The sequence below is a fragment of the Vicia villosa genome, linkage group LG4, assembly GCF_029867415.1.
Source record: "Vicia villosa cultivar HV-30 ecotype Madison, WI linkage group LG4, Vvil1.0, whole genome shotgun sequence".
Taxonomy (NCBI): Eukaryota; Viridiplantae; Streptophyta; class Magnoliopsida; order Fabales; family Fabaceae; genus Vicia; species Vicia villosa.
Genome location: NC_081183.1, coordinates 171,168,640 through 171,175,733, shown reverse-complemented (window position 1 = coordinate 171,175,733; position 7,094 = coordinate 171,168,640). Strand labels below are relative to the sequence as shown.

General features: G+C 26.9%; 1 long non-coding RNA gene across 3 annotated transcripts; it reads left to right on the top strand.

The window, feature by feature from the left end:
* The first annotated feature begins 439 nt into the window (after positions 1-439).
* On the top strand, positions 440-2,942 carry LOC131600287 (uncharacterized). Of its 3 annotated transcripts, XR_009283089.1 has the most exons (6): positions 440-888; positions 1,117-1,177; positions 1,269-1,367; positions 1,528-1,853; positions 1,945-2,121; positions 2,204-2,942. It is a non-coding gene; the product is annotated as an uncharacterized LOC131600287 (long non-coding RNA). The 3 variants fall into 3 exon arrangements; XR_009283088.1 differs by having other exon boundaries at positions 1,099-1,367; XR_009283087.1 differs by having other exon boundaries at positions 441-888; positions 1,117-1,367.
* The last annotated feature ends 4,152 nt before the right edge of the window (positions 2,943-7,094 follow it).

The following is a 7,094-nucleotide window of genomic DNA, read 5'->3' as shown; positions in this document are numbered from 1 at the left end:
TTTTATTTTAATACTTTCATGGTATAAAATAAAAATATTTTTCTCAAACTCAAGACTATATGTTAAAGAAGTGAAGTAGATAAAATATTATAAAAATAATAATTTATAAATGGAATTAAAGATAAAATGATATGATAGTTTAAAGTTTATAAACATTTTATTTTAACTCTTTAGTAATATAAAAAAATATATTTTTTAACTTTATTATAAAAAAATTCATGTATATTAAATATTTATTCATTTTAAAGATTATATATCATTCATAATAATAAAGCAAGATGAGAACTTTGGCAAGTTTGCCAAGTGTCACCCTCTTATACATTCTCACAATTTGTTTTCATTATATTTATAGTAACTTCTATATAATTTAACATTTTATTTTTTTTATTTTTTTAGTTATATTTATTTGTATGATTATTTAGTTTTGGGAATCTGAAAAGCCCCCGCTTTCCTCTTCATACGCAAAACGAAATTGATATTTATTTTTCTACTTTACCCATTCAAATCCATGTCATTCTTCTAATCAAAATCTTCTCTCATAGCAATTAATTTTTCCGATTTCCAATTCATATGGAATCAGCTGTCTTCTTCATCGATTACAGAGAGCATCAGAATTCATTTTCCTTTCCTATTCTCTCTCTATCTCACGCCACTCTCCCTTTTTTTATTTTCAGTTTCAAACAAAAACAAAGCTGATGATGACGATGTAAAGAGGAGGCCGCGAACTGAAGAGGGTTGAGGAGAAGGCGTCGCGTGATTGAAGACAGAGAGGTCGTGGTCACGGTGGCAGTGAAGTAGACGAGTGAAGAAGGAGAAGCAAGTCACGCCGTTGCAAACTAAAGAGAGATTTCGTCACGGCACAATATTGATAACCCTAAGCTAACCCAAGTAACACCGTTCCTCTCTTTTAACTTTCTTTTTTTATTGTCTTACCTTCTTTATTTGTTAAATAAATCATAGAATTCGCAATCGATGACTCTGTTTATATTGCATTGTTAATAGGATCAAAACTAAGTGGATTTTATGAATAGAATTTGAACGATTTTAATCATTTTCTAAGAATTTTCCTATATTTATGTCTGGCTGAAACTTAACTAGGTTAAGTGGCTATTACAGGACTGTCATGCGCGTGAGGCGACATATTAACTCATTGGAGGAACGGCTTTTGGAGAGCTTGGTATGGGAAAAGGGTTCTTTAATGTATAATTCATTAGCAGTCGCTAGACCCGCACTTTCTGTAGACCTCAATCGGCTTGGTATGTTGGCAGAACCCATGTGATCATTAGATGAAATCGCAATGGATATTAACTTCTCTTATGGAGGACTCCCTCTTGTGCCTTCCTTGCCGAAGCCCGAGACTATGTCAGGTAAATGATTCTCTTTTATCCGTTTAAATTTTAAGCCATGTTTTCCTTGCTTCTATATTACTCTAAAACGCTTTACACATATTTTCCTTCATCATTTATACCCATCTCTCCCTTAAATAGCACATGTTGAAAGATACATATTCTTTGTTCATAATTTCAGCTTAAAACGGGGACCCCAAATCACCCAAATGGCTTTGCACTGAACATCGAAATGTGTTGGGGGAACAAAATTCTTTTACTTCACTGGTGAAAGACAGGCTTCTTCACTTAAGCAACCTAAAGTCAAAATTACTCCCACCTCCTTTGCGATCAACATTTGCAAGATATAACTTTCACGAGGCTTAAAGTAACATTATCTGTAAGTTTGCTTCCTTTGTTGCTTTGTGTTGAATGTTCATGTTTATTCTTTGTAGTCCGACAAAGCCAAATCCAGGAGGTGGCGGAGAAACATGTGCACAAATTGGTATCGGTGTCTTTTTCAGCAAGGTAAGAATTGAACCTTGATAGTACTATTATACCAATCTGATTTATGTGTTTATTTAAGATTTAATTTTGTGTTTGATGCCCATTTTCGTAGATTTTCAAGTTAGGAGAAGTCGGAATAAGCGGAATGGTTGAAAGGCTACAATTATCTCACTAGATAAGGGAGAATGTATATTGTTTTTTCCAGCGAATCCTAAACCAATGGACATCTCTCTTCTTTAGCCGCCATATTGACCGAATCAATGCGTGTTGCTTCTATGGAGTTGCGAAGGTTTGTCTTTAATTTTCTAAACTTGAGAGTGTAATATGATTTTAGTACTTTTTTCCTCATTCTATTCTATTGTGTTTCACAGATATCACAATTGAACTTAACTTTTAGGGAGATTACATACAACTACAGAGAGCAACCCCAATGCAAACTACAATTTTTTCGCAACATATTCGTTTATTGGTCATCCACACGCCACAATGGATCATCCAAACAGAGAACAGGGCACGAACACATCGATATCATTTCATTTTGCATCGAAGTTTTCATCCCCTCCGTAAAGCCACTGCTGGTTGAAATTGGCCCTGGCAACCTGAAGCTAACAACAAAAACAACTGTATTTGCTTATTCACTTAGTTACTTTCAACCATTGCTACGCAGTTTTTGAATTGCGTTATGTTAACGATAATATCATCTCCTTAACTAATATGTTTTTTTAAGCAACAAGAAAGTAAGAGGGTCCCTCAATTTCAATTACGTCAATGTTGGCTCAGTTAGCTACTCTATGGTAGCAAATAACCTTTATCTGCAAAACAGAAGTTCCGCATCAACTTCAGGTGCACCATTGAAGACTGAGCAACCTCACTCTTAAACTCAATTATGTTTACATTCTAACCGTGTCTCTTTTCTCATGCTTTCTGAGTTCATACTAGATGTTAATGGATTTTGAGATGAGGGGATATGTATAGCGACATGGTTGTAGAAAGCCGCCTCTACCCCTTTGTACTTTTGGTATATTGTTAGGCATTTTAGTGCAAATTGTAGGTCTTGCTTTCAATTAGCTAAGCAATAAAATGTTTGCCTTTTCTAGCTTAAAACACAAATTTGATCATTTTTTAAAATGTTTATAACTCAAACTGGGTTTTGTTGATAATAATACATGTGATGTTAGTAAGTTGTGAACACTCTTTATCTATTTATTTCTTGATAAATATATTCAAATAAATGAGGATCTTGGTAAACGAGGTCTAAGCTATTTAGTCTCATTTTCGAAATTATCCAAACGTGTTTCAAATGTTAACTTTATTTCATGTTTTGTTGGAATATATAGCATTTTTATTTCCAACAAATAGAGCTCTTTATTGGTTCTAATTTTCATTTGAATATTAAATAATTAGTTAAGTGTATCTAATTTGCATTTGAAGTCGTTGTGTCATTTGTGTGTGCTTTCTGTGTAAGTTTGGTGCGCTGTGCGAAGCAAGCTATGATGTATTGTGTTCATCACGTGTGTAGCATATATGGTTACTATATTAGAGGATATTTTCCAATTCAATTTTCCCTATGTCGTGTTAAGGCTACTGATTCAAAATTATAAAAAACAAATGCAGTACGTTCTTTTCCTACATATCATGCTATATCATATAACGCTTATATAAAATGTGTCTATATAATTCAATTTATTAAAATAGATCACAGAATATACCAACTCTTTCCATTATATCTGATTATGGAATTTAATATAAACTACAATTGTGTTTGAATTCATTAAAGAAACACAAGAAGTTATTTACTACAATTGCGTTCGGAGTTTTTCTTGGTTGATCGCGGGTATTGATAGTAGGTTGGAAGGAGGAAGTATGTTGTCAGGTTCTGATATAATTCTTCAACATCTCACAGTATGGTTTAGTGCCAGTCCAGATGGTGCGCTTCGGAATATTTTTTTTTATTAATTATACATTCAATTATTATTTTTTCACGGTACCAGACATTTTTATATTAAAAAATATACATCTGAAACAAATGCGCGTCCCGTACCAGGACCCGTGCATAAAAATATCTAAATATACTTTAATTAGTACGATAAAGAGAAACGTAAGTAATAGATATTAGATTAGATTAACAATAAAAAAAATATAATAGTTAGGAATTAACACATTCAAAAATCAAATAAAAATTAAAGATTATTAATTATAATAATATTATTATTAATAGTAGTTTTTAAAACAATACTTTTGTTTTATGGTATTTAATGATTATTATATTTTAAAAAATGAATTATAAAATACTTTTTTAACATAAGAATTTTTATCCCGTGCCTCGCACGGGTAGATAGACTAGTATTTTTTAATTTGAAATGTAAAATAGGGGTGTTTTCTCCTTTTTTATTTTGACAAGAATCTTTAGTTTATTATATTTATAATGTTAAAACTATAAAACTTAATAACACTAATAAAACTATAAATTATTTTTACAACTTTTTCATTGATTTCTCCCTTAAATGGTCTTTGAATTTGTTTATTAAATTACAATTTTTTAAAATTTAATTCGTAATAATGGTTATTGAATTGATTGTTTATGAAACTACTCATTTAAAATTCAATTTGGTCTAAATAATAAATACAAATCAAAAATATAAAAAGATTAATAAAATTAATATAATTATATAATATCCAAATATTAATGAAATAAATGTAATATACCAAATAAATATTGGAGTTACATCTTTTTATGTTCTGTAACTCCTGTTATTTAATTATGGTAATTCATTCACTTATCATATTAATATAAATTTTAATTGATAATTTAATTGGTTATTATTTTCGTTATTTATTATTGTTCTATTCATATTCACATGTATGTGTGTGTGTGTATATATATATATATATATATATATATATATATATATATATATATATATATATATATATATATATATATATTATATTGAGTTATTATTGTATTTTGCAGACAAATCATTGGTAGTGCTCTTCCTATTTTGTAAAATTATTTTTATTTCAATTTACATATGCGTCTTGCTATTTGTTTTGTGGCATAATAGAAACTCGAGTTATTTTATTTCAAATATTTAAAATTTCGTTTATATTGATATAACTTTTGTTAGTCTCATATGCTAACTATTTTTATTATATTTTATTAGTCGAGGTCAATATGACTTTTATCCATGTAAATCAGAAGAACATGATAATAAAATTGTATTACATTATCGTTATATGGGAAATCTAATATTCATTCAAGTTAGTACATGTCTATAGCCATATATTTGAATAATTGAAAACTCTTCTTTTTAATGATTATTTTTATTAGTTTGTTATTCTACTTTTCTTTCACATTTTTGTATTGAATAACATAAATATAACTATTTTTTCACCTAAATCAGGAGTACATGATATCATGGCTGCTCTGGAAGTCTATGACATTTTTTTTTACATAAATACATATATTTTTAATCCTAATATATTCTTATTTTTAAGATATTATTATTGTTATTATTACATTCATTTGTACGAAATTTATTTTTAAAAAAATAATTTCATTACAAATATGATACTCAATATAATATTCACTTAATAATAATAATATTAATATTAAATTTTATATATATATATATATATATATATATATATATAATTTAATAAATTAAAACTATATTAATAATTATTAGAAATATATGAAAAATATATAACATTCATCTAACAAGATAATAAAATATATATATTTAAGAATTGAAGTAGCAAAAATATTATAAAAATAATAATTTTAAAATAGACCTATAGATTAACTGATATGACATTTTATTTTAATATTTTAATAATATAAAATAAAAACATTTTTTAATTTTTATATAATATTTTTTAATTTTTTAATTCATATATAATCCACGAACCTTATTAATCATACAAAACTCATATTATTAGGTCTATTTAACAATAATATTATAGCAATAACTATCATATTACTATGTCTTTCATATTGTAGTTATTTTTGGAAAAGTTATATCTCATGACAAGTTATACCAAGCCATCAATATTTTATTTAAAGGAGTATTATCATTTTTTAGTAACGGTGAAGTGGTCACTGCTCCATAAATGGTCTTTTTTAGTGCCTAAATAATTGGCATTCAATGCATTCATTATAATAATAAATAAATAATTAGAGTAATATTTTCATCTCCCCTAACTCATGATAAACTCCTTCATTTTTTTAAAAGTTATCACTATTCTTCAGATAACCTCATTCTTTTATTTCATTCTAACCACACATCAATGTTAAATTTTTTGAGAAAATTTAATCATCTACTACAATATCGGATTAAAGGATTAGTCCCTGAAGTTAACTAATGTTTTTTTCTATTATTATTTTTCAATAATTCATTTTACCATTTAGTTTTCTTTTTCAGTGATTACATTATTATTAAAAAATGTAATTATTTATCACAGACTAATATGTACTATATATAATTAATCAATAATCATGTAATTATTTTTTTTAACATTCCACCGTTATCTCACCTCTGCTATATATTTCTTCATGCTGGCATAAGAAATAAACTTTTGAATATTAGGTTGAGACTATTTTAAGGTCATATCTTCATCTTCATTTTTTCTTATATTTTGATTTCATTTCATTAAAAAAATTATATTATATCATAATAAGACTTCGGTAATATTCTTTTCATCTTACTCTCACGCTTTTCCCTTTTCAATCTATGTTTTACTTATTTTGTTACAATTAATATTTTTTATATTAAAAATCTGTTTAACAAATTATTAAAAGCAAATTATACAAACTTACCCGTGCATCGCACGAGCAAACTACTAGTATATATAAATGGAAGGTTGTCATGATGGCAACCCTAGCCACGCGTTATCATGATAACCATTCTTAACAAAAATCCTAATTTGTTATTTACTAAATTGACCCTATATTAAAATTAAAAAATAATAATAAATATATAATAATAATAATATATTTTAACATTACTATTAATAATAATATAATATATATATATATATATATATATATATATATATATATATAATATTCAAATTTATCAAATTGTCACTTTATTAATTATAAATAATAAATAATAACAACAACAATAATAATAAATAACTAGACGTTTGCCCGTGCGATGCACGGAATAGTAATATATAATTTCATGTTATGAAATAGTTGTACATAATTACATATATGAATTCGCTAAAGTTATTTTTAATATAATAAAATATTTTCTA